Source organism: Narcine bancroftii, chromosome 12 (assembly GCF_036971445.1).
Source record: "Narcine bancroftii isolate sNarBan1 chromosome 12, sNarBan1.hap1, whole genome shotgun sequence".
In the NCBI taxonomy this organism is placed as follows: Eukaryota; Metazoa; Chordata; class Chondrichthyes; order Torpediniformes; family Narcinidae; genus Narcine; species Narcine bancroftii.
In genome coordinates, this window is record NC_091480.1 from 46008521 (window position 1) to 46029081 (window position 20561).

The 20561-nt window shown below is 39.8% G+C and overlaps 1 long non-coding RNA gene across 1 annotated transcript in view; it reads right to left on the minus strand.

Moving 5' to 3' along the window:
• Positions 1–2579: 2579 nt before the first annotated feature.
• The window catches only part of LOC138746473 (uncharacterized), a 48103-nt gene continuing 30121 nt past the window's right edge, over positions 2580–20561 (minus strand). Inside the window, exon 2 of the long non-coding RNA XR_011346980.1 lies at positions 2580–2839. This is a non-coding gene — a long non-coding RNA (uncharacterized lncRNA). The remainder of the gene's footprint in view (positions 2840–20561) is intronic.

The window sequence follows — 20561 nt, forward strand, 5'->3', positions numbered from 1 at the left end:
ATTTGAACTGGGTTTGATGATGCCCTCATCCAGCAATCTAAGCACCTCACTCCTAATGAATTGCCTGTTTTCGTAACTATATTGCCGACTTTTGGTGGCCATAGGCTTCCAGCCAGGGGTGAGGTTTGCGAAGAGTGCTGGCGGGGCAATCCGGAGTGTGGAAAGGTCGCAGGAGTGGCCCCGGGGCACGGGGATGGGTGGCTTGGGTGCTTCAGGGGTGGGGCGATGGCAGACTGAGAGGGGACATGGGGTCCCCCAAAGTGTAGGGACACCGTTCGGAACTGACACTGAAAGTTTAATCCCAGCAACACTGGGGCGCACAATTGGGGAAGGATGAATAATTTGAAGTGGGTGACCGTTACGCCCTGTACTTCCAGCGTGGTGATGCAATACCTCTTTATCCCAGTCGAGTACAACCTCGTCGTTAATGAGATCCTCTGGGTAGCGGGGATAATGTCAAGTCCGCAACGGAGGGCCAGATCTGGCCGGATAAAACTGTCAGTTGACCCGGAGTCAAATAAGCAATTGGTGTAGTGTCCATGCACTTTAATCAGATCCATTGCTTTAGTGAGGGGATGAGAGCATTGCTGATTTAGTGTTATAGAAGCAGCCACTGATCCTGTTGACAGGGGAGTTCCGCGTGTTGACGTCACTCAACGGGATGACGTCACGCAAAGAGATGACATCATAGATGCAGTCAGCGCTGGAGGAGCAGGTTGGAGGTACTCCCGGAAGTGCTGTTGTGGCGGCGTCAGCGGATGAATGGTAAGTAGTGGGGGTTGTTGCTCGCGGTTGGCGGTGGGTAGGTCATCGGTCACGGCGGTCGGGCCCCAGCGGTCGTCAGCGATGGACGCTAGGGCGAGTACCTGGTTGGCCGTGGCTGGTCCCCAGTCGGTCGTGATGGCCCCACCGGTGCCGGCGTGGGCAGTGGCATCAGGGGATCGAGCAGCAGTCGCAGTAGCGTCGTCTCCGGGAGTGGCTGTGGCGGTGGCAGCGGCAGCAACAGCAGTAGTGTCGGCCCCGGGGGTGGTCGTGGCCGTGGCAATAGCGGGCTCTACAGTCGGGACCGAGGCCTGGTCGAGTGTTCGGCACGGGGGCGAGAGGCAGGCCAACATCATGGTTGCTAGGGTGGGCTGCCCCTTCCGGGTTTGACGTCTTCGTGACGTCAGGCATTACCGTGCAGGGGAGCCCTCGCTCTCATTGGACAAGAGCTCTGGGGAAGAAGAGTTTGAATGGGATAGTGGCGGTTGGGCTTCACACGAGGCACTGTGTTTGCCGGCAGCAAAGTGGACGTTTTTAAGGCACTTCTGGCACCTGGCTTTTCTTGCTGGGCACTGGGACCTGCTGTGTTTGTCCCTCCTGCAGAAATACCATTTTGGGTTCGCAGGGGGCAGGGTAGCAGCAGCCGACAGGCCGTCAGTGGTAGGGTAGAAGGGCACTCTACTCACAACAGAACGAGGGGTCCAGTCCCTAGAGAACTCGTTGGACTTTAAGGCTGCATCCTCCATTGTGATTGCAATCCGGGCCACGTCCTCTAGTTTTTCTACCGGAGCCCGGCCACATAGGCATCCCAGAATTATCATTTGTGATCTCGGCAGTAGTTTTGTCCACACAGTTACAGTCCTTGCCCAACGCCTTGACTACTTGTAAATATGCCCTGCTGGACTCGCCGGGCTGTTGCTTCCTCGATGCAAGCATGAGCCGGGCATGAACTCTGTTCATTGGTTGATCGTACAGTTCTTTCAGTACCTTTATGGCTGCGGTGTAAGTGGTCTCATCCTGGATGTTCTCGTAGACTCTCAAGTACACCATAGACAGCAATGCTGTTAGACGCTGGTTATCCTCCTCCACCCGAATGAATCTCAGGAAGCTTTCAAAGTTCATCAGCCAGAACTTAAAGGCTTTGAAGGCTGTAGCTGACTGTGGGTCGATGTCAAGTTTTTCTGGCCGAATTAGACGTTCCATCCATTTAAAAAAAAATTTTTGCTAATAAAATTGTAGAGCTCGTCGAAAGAACCAAAGACTTGTTGATCCAAACCAAGGCTTTTATTATCAAAAGACAGGAGCTCTTCACAGGTGGCCAACCAGTCTGGAATGATCCGACCTGGCTAGGGACACAACCCTTTAAGGCCCAGACAGTAGGTGTGGCTAAGCTCTCAGCCAATCTCTGTAAGCACAGTCATTACACTCTAGATACTGTAACTATATACATTGGTGATAGGTCTGTACTATCACAACGGGTTAGCAGCTCTTTGAGGGCCACATATTTGCATTGCTCCGGAGGCTGCCATAGGAAATCTATGACCCTTGTGTCCTGATCAAGGGTGCTCACAACATAGAATTAGTAGGTGTTGGCGTTGGTAATGTGGTGAAGGTGGAACTGGGCCTCAGCCTGCTTGAACCACATTTGTGGTTGTAACACCCAGAATGTCGGGAGCCTGAGTGAGACCGTTTGGATGGTCACTGGCTCCGCTTGACCCATCATCTACAGGTCCAACAGCTGGTTGGACTTGTCGGGGTCACGAATGTAGCATATGAGCTTCATGATTGTGGAGAAGAACAACACACACACCAAAGCCTTGGAAAAATAAGACTGGTTTATTGCTCTGGCCATCGCACTTATGTGGGCCCCAGACACTGACGTGAGGAGCACAGGCCTGGGATTGCCCAGCGTTTACGCCAGAGTTCCCCGTCTTTCCACTCTGTGGATGTCACCTGGGAGGACAGACGGTGTCACCCCCAGTTCCGCGTGGTCATCGCGTTCATCAGCCATTTTGTGGGCCGCTCCATGTCACTGCGCGTGGGCTGCTACAACACTTTCCACATAGTGCATCAACATCTGCATAAAAATGAGATATTTAAATTTGGACATTTGTGTACTGTGTATCACCTTGAATTGTAATAAGTAATGCCTTGCACAAAATGATGAATCACTAATCAAGCTGAGAATAGGGATTTCTTAAGTTGGTATGTGGGTGGAGAGAAAAAGATTGAAAACCATAATCATACCTAATTGACTCGTTTTGTGCACAGTTTCAGAACCCCAAAGGAAATGGGCCAATGACAATTTTTCTCAAGCAAAATATTTCAGTAAAATTAGATCCAGAGCAGTGGTTCTCAACCTGCCCTTCCCACTCACATACCACCTTAAGCAATCCCTTACTAATCACAGAGCACTGAAGGCATAGGGGTTACTTAAAGTGGAAAGAAAAAAAAAGGTTGAGAACCATTGGGCCAATTTTAAAATTTCATCACTAGGCTTCAGGAACTACAACCTGGTGAACTGCCCATTCTTCATTGGAGGGGATATCAGGTGATCCCTTTCTCATCAACACATTTTCTTTAAAATAATATCCAATTGACACTTTCATAACTTCCTCAGCAGAGAGAGGTTTATCTCAGCAAGATCAAGATCTATCTCCTGCCTTTCTATAAATTTATTTCAAGATAATGACAAATCCTTTTGCAGGTCATTACTCTCAAGTTCAAAACCACAACTCTGATCTAACAAAGAAAAATGTAAAGTTTCTGGAAAGTAATCACTGTAGACCACACTTTCCTGATTCTAATATATCCTAATTTCAAAGTATCATCTTTCAAAAGCATGAGCTAAGAAATTTCAAATTTTTATCTCTTTAATCCAATAAATGAAACTCTGTGCTGTTGCTTTATGTAGTTTTAATTCATTGATAAAACAGACAAGCATTTTGCATAGCTTCGCATTAAGCCCTTCATAACAATGAACAATAAAGCGTTTACTGTATATAAAGAAGTTAAATTTTTTCAAGAGATACATAGCGATATTTAAAAAGATACACAGAAAAGTATTTAAAGAGTCAAAAATTCTTACCCTCACACCTTCACATCCTGATCAAGCCGTTAGCCTGAATGGATATTATGACATTTTACATCATTTTCACCGTGATAACACTACAAACAATAGTCTCTTGAACAGTCAGGCACAAAATTAACTAAAAGTTTAAAAAAAAAACAGAAGGTTCCAATCACTGCCTGACTAATGCTGTGCCTCACCAACTTTCTTTGCTATTTATTTTCTAACTTCATTGGGTACTTTACCCAATTGGGAATTTTACCTCTTGCAAAAAGGTTGATTGGGCACAAATTTCACCTTGTCAGCATACTCATCTACAAATATAGTAGAATCTTTCCCTTTTTGGAAAGTTCCACTTGGCTTTAACTTAAGTTTGGGGATTAAAGCAAACTCATCTGCAAATTCTGCAGAATCTGACCAAGCTTTCTCTCCCTTCAAATCTATCCCCTTAGGATAGAAAAATTCCAATGTCAAAATGTTACCAAAACCCATTGCTGTTTCCATAAGCCTTTTAATTGGCTTTCAAAATGATTGAATAAAACAAATAAAAAATCAATTGATCAACAAGCTTTAAATTTGGTAAAATCGCAAATGAGCCCCAAAGCTGTTCAAAAGCAATTATGCAGTAAATATGAGGCATCAGGTTTATTTAAATTGTTGTTCAAAAGCAATTGTAAAGTATTTTGAAATATTTGTCATCAAACCTCTTTAGAACTCACAAATTTCTTGTAGAGTTGTGGTCTGAGCAATGTTTCTTCATATGAGTGATTTTTTAATTCCCTTCAATGGAGGATTTAGAATCTGTGTTCCACATGATGAATCTCTCCTTTTTTCAAAGGGGCAGTGAAGAGGCTATTTTCTTCCACAATTATTTCATAAACCCAGACAAGGTCTACATGAAGTGGCCATACAAAAATGGACACAATATTATTTATTCTCTTTTCAAAGAGTCAGTGAAGTGGCTAAATTCTTCAGAACAACTTTTCTAGTGTTCCTCCTTTTCAAAAGGAGGACATAAGCAGCCTTTTGTTACTGCATTTCAATCCTCTGTGACCTTCTTTAATCCTCTATTACCTATAGGATGGTAAACTTGTTCTAGCCTCAAAATGTCATTCAGTAATATGTTTCTTCAAAATGTCTCATCATGTGACATGATTTCTGTCTCAGAAATTCATAATGCCTTCTTCAAAAATATGAATCCTGGCAGATGATCAACTCCTTTTGAAGTTACTTCACATCCATTTACTAAAAGCATATTTCATCACCTCTTCTAAAATTTTATGAGCTGATGCCTCAGATATGTCTAATGACATCAACCAGCAGAATGGCTGTGTACACAAGTGCATCTCCTTAGCACACACTATTGTCTTAGGTTCAATAAAGAATAACTTTCGTCCCTATACAGCTTTTTGCTTACCATGTTGGTGCAGACATTCTGACTTTCAAAATAGTTTCTCTTTCTGAGGGTATAAGGGTCTGTAGTGTCTGGGTGTGTCCCTGTCCATGCAAAAACAAACTTTTCTAAGAAATATATATTTTATTTTAACTTTAAATATTAATATTAGCACCAATCTGTAATGGATGATAATAAACTTGAACTTGATGATACAGCTCATCTTCCAAGACAGTGGCCTGGGAACACTCCTTCTCTTTCCTTTAAGAGTTCTGAAAATACTGCTGCTATGGTTCAGTTCAGAGAGATATGAATTCTCTTCCTGATAATTCCCTCTTCCATACCATTCTCCATCCTAGTCAGAAACATTAAGGCTGAAGAGGGGAGGGCATTCATCTGTCAATCCATGAGGCCAAAGATACCCAGACCCATGCCCTGATTTGGTTCCTTCTTGTATAATGTGGTCTTCCTCTGGGAATGCAGCCTTCATCTGATTGGAGGTTCCAGAGCACATTGCCTCAAAACCCTCTTCCAGAATGACTCTGGTTGGGGACATTGCACCACCCCACCCCTCCCACCAGAGATTACTGGCTTTCAACACCATTCTTTAAATTGAATACTTGCAAAATGTCCTTTCTGGAATAAAATGCTCAAACCCACTCAACCATTATTAAAAATAAAAATATAAAAATGTTAAACGCAAAAAAAATACTTAAAAATTTTAAAAACTGAAAAAATGTGCACATCATTAAACAATTCAATTCACTCATGAAGTGCATAGCATGGATTGTACTCTTCAATCTATGCTCACCTCTTCTCATCAATGTCTCCCCAAGCACAGGCTCAGTAGACTCCTGGGGGGAAGAACCTGGCTGCCTGCAAATCCCGAACATCCGCCCAGTTTGGAGGGCAGATCTATTGAAACTCTTACTTGCAAGGAGAAGACTGGCAAGGATGAACCAAAGCAATTTTATTCTTTAGATCTTCAAACCACCGTCATCCCAATTGCACACTTTTAAATACTGCAGTATCAGTCAAGAGCTCATGGAACAGGTCTGCCACCTTGTGGTTGGGAAATGCTCCTCAATTCAAATCTTCCAACACTGCCCATTCAGTCTATCAACAAAATCACCATCAGATGTTGATTATGTTCAGGTTCATGTTTATTTATCATCCTACTGTACATTTATAACCAGACAAAACAGCATTTCTCCAGACCACAGTGTACACACATACACATACACAAACAATACACAATAGAGTAAATACCTATGGGGATTAGTAGATACTAAATTAATGTATTTTCTGGTTGCTTGAGAGTTAGTCTTATAATGCCTAATTAACACACTTGCACTAAGATTATCAGTTTAAAAGACAAAAGGCAAAAATACTATACTGTACTTACACTGAATTAAATTCACTTGTATAAACCTTAAAGCATTTTACTTTATTTTCAGTCACATTTTCAATAATTTAACCATTACTGCAACTGCAGTTTCCTCCCCTCCATGGAGCTGTATGAAAGATGATAATTAACCCGCCCCCTCCCCTCAAGTTTACAGATAAATCCTCTGACTGGGATGACTCATATTAACTGGGATAATGAGACTTTTTAAAAGAGTCACCCCAACAGTGAGCAGCATCAACCTGGATGACACCATTTTATTCAAGCACAACTTTATTCAAACAGCTGCTACCAACGAAGCACGACCAAGGCTCCCCACCTGCTGAATATTTGCTCCAACTCATGAAAGACTCATGTGGTCATCCTGATTTCTCTGAAAATATGTCAATTTGCAGGGAGATCAAGACGTGGCCGGGGTGGGAGAGGAGGTGCACAGCAGCGCTGCAAGACTACATTGAGACCAATGACTTGAGCTGTTTCAGGGAGGTGGCCACCTACAATGGTCACGTAAACATCGAGCAGCACAAGCTCAGTGACTGGCTTCATCAGCAAGTGCATTGTGCTTCACAACAAGGGCTATCCAGAAACCTTGGTTGGATGCAAAGGTCTGGGCCCTTCTCATAGCTCATGATATTGCCTTCTCCCTTGCAATTCAAAAGACAAAGTGGGGGTACACACAGAAGATTCATAGACAGCTGTGCAACATCAATGACACGAGGCGTATGTGGCAGGGGATAAAGACTATAACAGATCAGTCAACCTTGCAAGTTAAGGGCAGTGACGCCTCCCTTCCGAACATCTATATACAATTTGATGAGAAGAACAGGATGATGCCAAAGAAAGCTCTGTGTTCCCTTGATGAACAGGCCCCCTGCATAGTTGCAGCCAAGGTGAGGAGAACCCTCACAAAAGAAGGCAGGACCTGACAACATACCTGGTTGGGTACTGAACGACTGCACAGACCAATTGACAGAGGTCTTCATGGACATCTTCAACACCTTACTGCTGCAGTCCATTATTCCCACAGGATTCAAGATAGTCACCATCATCCCTGTACTGACAAGGGTGACAATAACAGGCCTCAGTGACCTCCACCATTATGAAATGCTTTGAGATCTGGTGATGGAACACATCAAAGCTCAGTTCCCAGAGACACTGGACCCATTTCAATTTGCCTACAGAAGAAACCATTTGACAAATTATACTATAGCCTTGTCTATTCACTCCACCCTGAAATGCCTCATACGCCAGGCTGCTGTTCATTGATCAGCTCGCTGCTGTGGATGGAATTGCCCTTCCCCCACATGCACAAGACCCTCTGCAGGTGCCTTAGACTTTTCTCCTATTACTCCTGGTGGGTCCCTCGTTTTTCGAACAAGGTTCACCAATTGGCCCAAGCCACCACCTTTCCTCTCTCCCCCGAGGCGTAAGCAGCTAATCGCTCTCATCATACAGGACATCGCCTGTAACTGCACTTCTTCTGCCAGCTACAGGCTCACGTTTTCAAGGCCACTCGGCCCTTCGAACGGCTTAGCATTGACTTCAAGAGCCCCACGAACAAGAAGGTCTATTTCCTCGCGGTCGTAGTCGAATATTCCCATTTTCCCTTTGCCATCCCTGGCTATGACACCTGCATAGCCACTGTTATCAGGGCTCTGACACAGATCTTCACCATGTTCGGATACCCGGCATTCATCACAGTGACCTGTGGTCCAGCTTCATGAGTGAGGAGCTGCGCCAGTACCTGGTACCGCGAGGCAGCCAGGGCAATGGGCAGGTGGAATGCAAAAAACAGCCCCACTCCTAACAGAAAACACCCAACCAGCCACCCCGCCCCCCCCCATGGACAGACATACAGATAGACACCATGCTGCTCACACCGACGCTTGCCATGACTACACTGCACCCAACCAACCTTCAGGCAGCAACCACACCCTCGCTGACCTTTGACCAGGAACCAATCCTGCGATGGCCCCAGAGATTCTGATGGCCACTTGACCACCTGAATCTGTAAATACCACTCGGCACTGTTTACACACCCTCACCCCCCAATTGGACCTTTTTAAGAAAGGGGTGAATATGGTTATATGACCACCAGTCAACTGCATGGGGTGATCTTTGTACCTGCAGGAAAACCACCCAAGGGGCTGACTCCACCTGGTCAGCTGTCAATCAGCCAACCTGAATATAAACCTGAGCTGGCCCTCCTGATCCAGTCACACGGGGAGCCACCAAGGCATGAACTGGTGTTCAGACTTTTACATTGAGTTTTGTGCTTGCTTGCTGCTACCTGAGTGCACCACAGGCGTTAAATGTGATCATGCCCCAGAGGCTAATGGAGAAGCTGTCCTCACTGGGACTCAACACCCCTCTCTGTAGCTGGAGCACCTCAGGGCTGTGTGCACAGCCCACTCTTGTTTATGCTACTGACTCATAACTGCGTCGTCAAATCTAGATCCAACAGTGTCATCAAGTTTGTAGATGACACAATAATAATTAGCCTCATCAGCAAAAGCAATGAGTTGCACTACACAGAAGAGGTGTGAGAGTAACAACCTGAGTGTCAATGTGGACAAGATGATGGAGATGATCGCGGACATCAGGAGGACCAGGAACAACTGACTACCTTCTGCTATGTATCAACAACTCTGTATGAGAGGGGAGAGCACCAAGTTCCTAGGCATTCATTTAACTAGCGACCTATCATGAACACTCAGCATCTCCTCACTTGTCAGGAAGACTCAACAGGGATGGCACTTCTTGAGGAGACTGAAGTGGGCAAGTCTACTGGTAACCATATGTCAACCTTCTGCAGGAGCTCTATTGATAGAGTCTTGGCCAGCTGCATCACAGAGTGGTATGGTTGCTGCAAAGATCTGGATTGGAGGTCAATCCACAGGACCATAAGAGTGGCAGAGAGGATTGCTGAAGTCTCCCACCTCACCCCTCCCCCATCAATGTGATCAACCAGGATCATTGTCTGAAGTTGGCATTAAAAAATCACTGAGGGCCCCTTCTACCATGCACACAGCATCTTACCAGCATTTCCCATCAGGGAAGAGATAGAGATGTATCAGATCCAGCAACACCAAGCTGAGGAACAGCTTCTTCCCATAGGCATGGGCAGTGATAAAGCTGAATGACCAAAGGAACTGCTCAAACTAACCATCTGAGACTCTCATATTTATGAAACAAAATTTATTTATTTGTATAGATAAAATACTTGTCCTGCATCTGTATTATTTGTCTGTGTGTGTGTTAAGTCTGGTTATATGTTTGCATGTTTTGCACCGAAGATCAGAGATTGCTCTTTCCTTAAGTTGTATTTGTGCAATCAGATGACAATAAACTTGACTAGATTTGATGTGTTACTTCAGAGATCATTTACTTTTACAATTTTAAACCCACTTTTATATAAATTATTTTATTTTTATTTATTTTTATTTTTTATTTTATTTTCCTGCATTTTTTTTGCTGGTTGCTTGAGGCTGCTAGTTGCTTGAATTCTGGATACCAGGGGTTTTACTGCACATGCTATACATAATCATATATATAAATGAAGATAGAATTTTAAATAAATATATATGTACATATAAATGTTTGGGGATGGCTTCTTTTGTTACAGGATACTGTTCAGGCTATTCCCATCCTGGCAGTCCTGATTTTGATATCTCCTTCATGATGGTCGTGGGTCAAAGATACTGTGTGCTGAATGGAAATGATCCTCAATAACTTTTTGATACTTATTTGAGAAATGCTCCTGGTAAATGTCATCAATAAAGGGAAAGGAAGCCACAGTGATATTCTCAGTCATTTTGATGATCCTCCAGTCTGATGCTTTGCAGCTACCACACCATGATGCAGCCAGACAGAACACAGAACACTCTCAATCCTGCTCCTGTAAAATATAGTTAAGATGGGGTCCAGTAGTCTTACATCTCCTCAATCTCTTTAGGAAGTGTAGAAACTGCTGCACTTTCCTGACTGATGAGGAATGGTTGTGGGTTTAGGAGAGAGATTGAAAATTTGGCTGAATGGTGCACTAACAACAACATCGCACTTCTCTCTAAGCCTATTAAATGAAAGAAATAAACCTGCCTGAAAACAATCTTCAATTAATATCAGACCCTTTGAATCCCATTCCTCCAAATAAGGATTATGCATAGAAAAAGGAATCAACTGATTTTGATATAACAGAGTTTTAATTCAACATACATCCTTCAAACCTATAAATTGGTTCCACTTACTCCATACTTTGAATAAATGACTTCAAACGGGTAACTTATGTGTTTGTAAAAGCAATAAATTCCATTTATATATAAAATTATGTATTGATCTTTCCTGTTTCTGATCCATTTCCACATAAGCCCAAATCGGTGGTAGATCAATATCAAACAATCTACTAATAAATTTCAACTACGCTACCTGATAATAATTTTGAAAATATGGTAACTGAAGGCATCCCAAATCATATGTTCACATCAACTTTTGCATCGATACTCGAGATAATTTACCTTTCCATAAAAAAGAACGTATCACTTTGTTTAACTCTTTAAAAAATTTCCCCAGTACAGGACACAGAATTGATTGAAACAAATACTGAATATGTGGATATATTTTCCTTTTGTATACAATTTACCCAACTAATTAATGTCAGTGGTAAATCCTTCCATTGATTTAAGTCAGACCTAATCTTATTTAACAAAGGTAAATAATTTTATCCATACAAATTCTTAAACTCCTTATCAATAATTACACCTAAATACTGAATCTTCTATGACCATTTAAATTTAGTAATTTGCATACAATCTGAATAATCCTCATCAAATATAGGTAATATCTCACTTTTATCCCAATTTACCTTTTACGCTGACAATGATCCATAAAATTTTAACAACTCTTGTAAAGGTTGTAATGAATTCTTAGGTTTAGATAAATATATCAGTAAATCATCAGCAAATAAATTAATTTTATACTCTTGTTGCTCAATCGTGATACCTTCAATATTTGCATTCTGTTTAATTGCCTGGGCTAAAGGTTCTATAACTAATGCAAATAAGGCTGGTGACAATGGACAACCCTGTCTAGTTGATCTATATAAAGTAAATACTTGAGAAATCTGACCGTTTGTCACCACCTGCGCAGAAGGATTCATATATAATGCCTTAACCCAGCCAATAAATGATGGTCCAAATTTAAATCTCTCCAACACTTTAAACAAAAATTTCCACTTGAACTGATCAAAAGCTTTCTCAGCATCTAATGCTAATATCATTATATCATTGGTTGATTAGCTTGCTGTCTTGATGCATTACCTATTGTAAGTAATTTAGTAATATTATCAGCTGAATATCTATTTTTAATAAATCCTGCTTGATTCACATGCACCAATTTCAGTAAAAAATTAGCCAATCTATTTGCTAAAACTTTTGCTACAATCTTATAATCTACATTCAATAAAGATATAGGCCTATAAGAAGCAACCTTCAATGGGTTGCTATCTTTCTTTGGTATAACTGTTATCAATGCTCTCAAAAATGATTCAGGAAACAACCTGTAACCTGGTTCAATGCATCCATATACACTGGAAACAAAAAAATCATAAAATTCTTTATAAAATTCTACCGTAAATCCGTCCTCACTGGGTGATTTACCAGTTGGCATAGATTGTAATGCCTCTTTGAGTTCAAAATCCATAAATGAAGCATCTAACAATTTTATATTATCCTCCTCCAAAGAAGATAAATTCAACTTAGAGAAAAAAATATCACTCTGTTCAATATCTTCATTCCCTTCAGATGCATAAAAATCTTAGTAAAAGGTACAAAATTCTTAATTAATCTCCTGTGGTTTATAAGTGACACCTGAATTTCCATGTATTGCATTAATTTCTATAGATGTTTGTTCAGTTTTTAACTGCCATACAAATAGTTTATGTGCTCTTTCCCCTGATTCATAATAATGGTGTTTTGATCTCAAAAGCAATCTCTCATAATTATGTTTTCTTCATATTATAACAAAGTTTTAGATTAGATAACTGTATCTTATTGTCTTCCATTGCATTTTCCTGAAACTTTTTCTCTTTCTCTAACTCCAAAAGTTCCACTCTGTATTGCTTTTTCACTTTAGCCGTGTAACTAATCATTTGACCTCGCAAATATGCTTTCCAGTAAATTTACTTTGTGCTGATCTCTCATCCATCTGCAGAAAAAGTTTAATCTGATCTCTCAAAAACAAAACAAATTCAGGTCATCTAAGTAACATCTCATTAAACCTCCAATGATAAGTTCTTTCACTTTCTCAGCAATCTCACAAGAAATCAACAACAATGAATGATCCGACAATATTCTACTCTTGTATTCTGCATAATCAACCCTTTCCTGTAAATGAGCTGAAACCAGAAAAAGATCTAATCTAGAAAGTGAATCATGGCAAGCAGAATAAAATGAATAATCCTTCTTGGTCGGATGAATACGTCGCCATATTTCAACTAGATTTAATTCCTCCATAAATTCTATCACCTTGAGTTATCTTAATTTTCTTAACAATTTTTGGAGATTTATCCAACAGTAGATCCAAACAGCAATGAAAATTCCCTCCTACTATTATGTTCTCATTTGATTGATACAAATTTAAGAAAGCATCAGTTACAAATTATGCATCATCTTCATTCGATGTGTACAAATTCAATAAAGTCCGTTTCCAAAAACAATGTACAATTCACCTTCAAAATTCTTCCAGCATTTTCAAAAACAGATTCCAAAATTAAAGTACCCTTTTTTGTACCAAAATCGCCACTCCCCTGGCCTTAGAATTGAAAGAAGATGCCAAAACATGTCCAGCCCACTCTCTCTTCAATTTCAAATGTTCTTTTTCTGTCAAATGCATCTCTTGTAGAAAAGCAATATCCACCTTCATCTTTTTAATATAATCCAGGACCCACTTCCTCTTTATCAAATGATTCATCCTTTTAACATTAAATGTTGCAAAATTCAATTTACTCATTTTATCTTACAAATAACTTTTAATACAACCAACTCTCAAACACACTAAAGCTCTGGAAAAAGAAAAAAAAAAACACCTTTAACCTTAATCTAAATAAAATACAAAGAAATCGTAAAGAAAACTAAAAAGAAAAAAAGAGAAAAAGGGAAAGAAAAGGGAAAGAAAAAACCCCTCCTTCCCCCTCTTTAAACCCCTCCAAAGAAAAAAACACATAAGTGGTACCCCCCTCTATTGACCAGGTGTCATTTAAACCACTAGTGGCAGATAACTTCAGAAGCTGTTATCAATGCTCTCAAAAATTATTCAGAAAACAACCTGTAACCTGGTTCAACACATCCATATACACTGCCATCTATCCCCCCAGCTGGTATTTCACCTAAATAACAGTATTAATTCAATCCACTACCCCCACAACTCCACCAGATTGATCCTGAACACCAGTTGCAACAGTAGATAAATCCTCTTCTCCTTTCTGGGTCTAATTTCTCCTGCTACTCCCATTCCCATTGCCATTACGTTTCGGAAAACTGTGTGGTTTTGATTGTTTTTGCAACTCAGCGCTATGAGAATTATTTGGCAAAGAATTAGCGAAGGACAAAGTTTCAGCTTCATCATCAAAAAACAGCCTGGAAATCTCCATAAAACACTTTCAACACTGCAGGGTACCTAAAAACAAACCAGTAACCCTTCTTCCATAACACAGCCTTTGCTGGATTAAACTTCCAACATCGTATCACATCCTGATTTAAATCTGCATAAAAAAGACCCTACGTCCTTGAATCATAACAGGACCTTGATTCTGACGAGCTTGACATCTTAAAAGAACTGCCTGTGGAGATTGATCAGGGAAAGGTTTTCTTCATAACGCCCTATGTGCTCTATCCAGTTTCAATCTTTCTGGAAAAGAATCCTTACCCAACAACTCAGGAATCCATTTCCGAAAAAAAATTCACCGGATCTGTTACTTCAAAATCTTCTGGCAAACCCACTATTTTAACATTATTATGTCTAATTTGATTTTCCAACGAATCAATCTTCTGCAAAATTTCATGCTCTGAACATTCCAATCTGTTAAACAATATTCCAAGTAATCTATTCATTCAGTATATCAATCTACAGAATCAGTATAATCACGAAATGCTCGTTTAATATTCTTAAATTCCCCCTGGACCACATCCACTTCTCTTAAACATTTAATCACATGTTGCTTAATCGATGCCACTTCACCTCTTAATTCAGTAAATTGAAGCTTGCTTTCTTGAAAACCTTGAGTAATTTGAACAGCCATATTATCCATACATCATATAAACCTTTCTGAAACAGACAATGTAGTATCTTCTTCCACCTGTACTGTTTTAAAAGTGTGTAAAATTGGAGATTTGGTTCTAGAGGTTTTGACAAATTTTGGAAACATTTCAGGCCTCCCTTGAAGAAGTTTAGCTGCTTTCAATATCAGTTCCAATTCTTCTTCAGAGTGTTCTTCTGTCTCCTCTTCTTCCCCTTCCTCAGTTTGTGAAGCAGATGCTGCTGCCCGGGCCTCCCGGGTCAGCTTTCCCTCCCACACAGGCCTGACATGCTCGGCTGTCGGGAAAGAGTGAGCCCTGTCGTTTGGGCCCGTTCAGATATCGCACAGATGCGATACAGTACAGACTGGGCCCTGCGACAGAGGCCTGACATTTCCACCGTCGGGCTTGGCATACATTCCATAAAGACAATTTTATATATATATATAAAATATTTTAAAATATTATAAAAAGGAGTCCCCCACACCCTCCCACCCTCCCACCCCATCAGCCAGCTCTCTTAAGGAGAGCCAAAAATATATAAACAGAAACTAAGAATATATAATAAATCAAAAATACATCTAAATGCATATATTCCAAATATGGTAACCACTTCTTAACAAAAAAATAATAATTATCATGCAGATGACATGTAATTTTTTCCATAACAATGCAAGCTTTCAATGTATTCTGCGCGTCCCCAGCCCACCCAAAGGCAGCTCAGGCTCAAGGGCTCTTCTCTCAGCCGGGCCACCCGCGCACCTGACATCGCGGACATGTGGTTCAGCACTGGCCGAACTCGTCATCAAGCCGGCGCCATCTTGTAGAAGCAAGATCGGTGCCGGCATCATACTTAGCTGGGCAGGAGTCCTCTAACATAACAATTTACAGCATGGAAACAGGCCATTAGGCCCTTCTAGTCCGCACCGAACCAAACACCCCTCACTAGTTCCACCTCCCTGCACAATGCCCATAACCCTCCATCTTCTTCTCATCCATATACCTGTCCAACCTTTTCTTAAATAATACAATTGACTCCGCTGCCACTATTTCTCCCGGAAGCTCATTCCACACGGCTACCACTCTCTGAGTAAATAAGTTCCCCCTCATGTTACCTCTAAACCTCTGCCCCTTAATTCTTAACTCATGTCCTCTTGTTTTAATCTTTCCTCCTCTTAACGGAAATAGTCTATCCACATCCACTCTGTCTATCCCTTTCATAATCTTAAATACTTCTATCAAATCCCCTCTCAATAAAGACCTAATCTGTCCAATCTCTCCCTATACTCTAGATGCTTAAACCCAGGTAACATTCTGGTAAACCTTCTCTGCACTCTCTCCACTCTGTTTATATCCTTCCTATAATTTGGCGACCAGAACTGCACACAGAACTCCAAATTAGGCCGCACCAACGTCCTATACAATCTCAACATCACCTCCCAACTCCTATATTCCATGCAATGATTGATAAAGGCCAGCATACTAAAAGCCTTCTTCACGTGAGTTTCTACCTTCAGGGAACAATGTACCGTTACTCCTAAATCTTTCTGCTCTTCTGTATTCATCAATGCTCTCCCATTTACCACGTATGTCCTATTCTGATTCTTCTTACCAAAATGGAGGTTCCAAACTTCGGGTCCATGGCTTCAGTTGAACAGGTAGGCCTCAATTCTTCAGCACTTTTAAAAGGTATTTCTTCTGCAGTTGAGTTTTCATTTCTTTTTACATTAGTAGCCATTATAACCCACTCATGTTCCCAAAAGTAAAAATACAACTTTTAATCACTTTTATAAACTTTAAAAACGGGTGCTTAAAAAACTAGCATGTCTGTCCTCTACACCATCTTGCCACACCCCCCTCCAATCTCACTGGTTGCAGGCAATTGTTGTATTGTGCACAGAAGTTAGCATTAACAAAGTTCACCAGTCTTTGGTGCTTAACAGGGAAATGGTTACCACTTAGGAGGGTTCTTTTTGGTTGTCAGAGAGAGATTCCTTTTCCAGGACATCCACAACTGATTTCTTCTCAATCAGTCTTGCTGATGAACCTTTCCCCCTTCAGGGTTCTCCAGATGATCTTCTTTCTTTCAGGTCACCTCAGACAGCTAGTCTTCTCCTTTGACCAGGCAAACTTCCAAATGTTTGCCAGCTTTGTCCTTCTGGAACTGATTTCTGTCTCTCTCCTCTCTGTTTCAGTCCCTCCCTCTCTGAGAGCAAAACTGTTTTAACTCTGCCTGCAACAATCACATGCTCTCCCAGGCAACATGTATTCTGAAACTTTGCTACTCTTTCTGCAAAAAGCATTCTGCAAAGTCCTGCAAAAATTTTGTTTTGAAATGTGCGTGTACAAGCTGCTCTAGCAATTCCTTCCAAGCCATGTCAAAATACTCTGTCACATCTGATGTTCCAAAAAAGACATCAGTGATTTACCATGAGGTAGATGTAGGAAAAGCAAATCCCATAACACAACACACATATAGAGTAAACATTCCGAAGAGTAAAACCATGGATCAGGAGGTGGAGTATATGTTGAGGAATGACATTATTAGACCCTTCAAATTCAGATTGTAGTTCTCCTTGAATTCTGGTACCAAAACTAGATGGAATTGTTAGGTTCTGTCCAGATTATAGGAAGGCTAATTCAGTAACTAAAAGAGATGCTTATCCTATTCTGAGAATAGATGATTATATTGATAAAATTGGCAAAGCTAAATGTATTACTAAGTTGGATTTGTTGAAGGGTTACTGGTTTGTGCCTTTAACTGAGAGAGAAAAGAATATTTCATCTTTTGTAACTCCATCCGGTTTATATGAGTATAACATGTTACCTTTTGGCATGAAAAACACCCCTGCAATGTTCCAAAGGATGATTAATTCAGTAATACAAAGGTTAACACATACAGAGACTTATATTGATGTGACAATGGGAAGAATACCTAAGACAATTGGACAAATTGTTTTCAAGATTATCTAAAGCAAACTTAACTGTTAATTTAGCAAAGAGTCAATTTGCAAATGTCACGGTAACATACTTGGGTTACGTAGTTGGCCATGACAAAGTTGCACCTTTTCAAGCTAAGGTGAATGCAATTTATGGGTTTCCAACTTTCAATGGCAAGAAAGCAGTGAGATGGTTTTTAGGAATGGCAGGATGTTAATGGAAATTTTGCTGAGGTTGCTCTTCTTTTAAACAATCTATTGAAGGAAGGGAACAAATTTTTGTGGACTAAAGAATGTCAGGAAGCTTTAGAAAATTTAAGAGATGCTATGCCATTTTCTTGTGTTAAAATCTCCTGATTTTGACAGACCATTATCTGTAGCAGTGGATGCCAATGAGGGAACAGCAGGTACAGTTTTATTGCAAAACACTAAAGAAATTGACCATCCAGTTGCCTACTTTTCAAAAAAATCCAATGTTCATCAAAAGAACTATTCCACTATTGAAAAAGAACTGTTAGCTATCATATTTACTCTGCAGAATTTTGATGTATATCTTGGTACCTCTCATGAACCAATTGCTAAATACACTCTCCACGATCCTCTGGTGCTTTTGAATAATATGAAGAATAAAAACTGAAGATTGTTAAAATGGAATTTGATATTACAAGAATATGATCTGCAAATTAACCATATCCAAGGTGTAAATAATGTAATTGCTGATTGTTTGTAAAGATGTTAAAATTGATCATGTATAAAAAATAGAATTACTTTATTATAACATGTTATATATTGTGTATTGTTGTCTCTAGTGATTTTTAAGACAGTTTAGTTATAATTGAATTTTAACTCAAGTTAAAATTCCCTTTAAAGGAGGAAGGTGTGAACGAGTATTTAGAGGTGATTTGGGAAGGAATTTTTAGAGCAGGTTGCACACAAATGTTTTAAAATACAGAATATTTGAAAGACGTTTGCAGAGTCCTTTTTGCAAAAAGTGCAACTAAGTTTCAGAATACAGCTTGCCTGGAATTTTTTCAGGCAGACAGAGCAGTTTAGCTCTCAGAGAGGGAAACAGAGAGAAAGGAGACAGAAATTTGTTCCTGAATGTCAAAGCTGGTAAGCATTTGGAAGACTGTCTGGTTAAAGGAGATGACTAGCTGTCTGAAACATGACCTGAAAGAAAGAGGATCATCTGGAGAACCCTGAAGGGGGAAAGTTTCGTCAGCAAGACTGATTAAACAGGAATCATGCGTGGATGTCGCGAAACAAAATGAATCTCTCTCAGAAAACCAACAAGAACCCTCCTGAGTGGAAAACATTTGTCTATTAAGCACCAAACACTGGTGAATTTTGTTAATGCTAACTTCTGTGCACAGTACTAGAAATGCCTGTAACCAGTGAGATTGGACTGTGACTCAAAGAACTTTAAAAATCTTAAATACACATTACACACACCTTAGAGGGGGTTGAGGAATTATGTAGGTTAGGTAATGAGTTAAAATTTAATTCTGTTTTCTTGTTCAAATATAATCAATAACTACTTTTGTTTAAGTACCCCTTTCTGTTGTGGTGCATAACTATTGCTGCTGGTTTTGGGGGGCTCTGGACTCCATAACAATACATTTTGGAAGGCTGAACTTGAAGTTGGAGTACATGTTTTAAAAAAAATATTTTATTAAAAAAATTAAAACCACAATACATTTCAATTGATAATGAATATATATGAAAATACAAGCAGTTTACAAACCTATTCCTCCCTCCCACCACCCCATCCGTCCAAAGTACCCGTAAGAAAGAAAGAAAAAAAGGATTTCAAATATGTATATAAATTCAAATCAACTGCTGTGAAACCAAGAACCACCACCAGGACACGCTACTGAAAGCTTAAATTTTCCAAACACAATGTTTTAGATATGGACTCCATATTTTCATAAAAAGTGATATTTATCATGTAAACTATATTATGTTTTTCAAGAGGAATACAAGATCTCATTTTAATATGCCATTTTTGCATCTCCAAATCCATACTGACTTCCAGGTAATACATTTCCTTGAAATAGCTAAAGCTAATCATAAAAATTCAATTTGATACATAGTTACTCTTAATTTTAAATTAAACATTAATATTTCCCAACAAAAATAACATTGGATCAACAGAAGCTTAACCTTTAATATTTTATCTAAAAATACTTTAATTTATATCCAAAATGGCTCAACCTTAGTACACTGCCATGTTGAATGACAAAAAGAACCTATCTCTTTATGGCATCTAAAACATAACTCTGAGGAAATTAAATTAAACCTTTTTAAATTTTGAGGTGTTAAATATAATTGATGCAAAAATTATATTATACTTATCTATATCTTACATTAATAATTTTAGTCACATTATCTTTACATAACATTCTTCAATCATCTTGATCTAATTTTCTACCTTAATCAGTTTGCCACTTCAACCTTGATTTATGAATATCTGGTTGGATATTATCCTTTGAAGTAATTTAAACATTTCTAAAATAAATTTATTTATACCTCCTTTAGTAACCATGATTTCTATTTCAGACTGTCTAGGTAATCTTATATTTTGACATAATTTATGAATTAAAAATACTTTAACTTGATAATAATGAAAAAAAGTATTATTTGGGGCATTATATTTTTCTTTCATTCATTGAAAAGAAATAAAATAACCAGCTTCAAAACAACC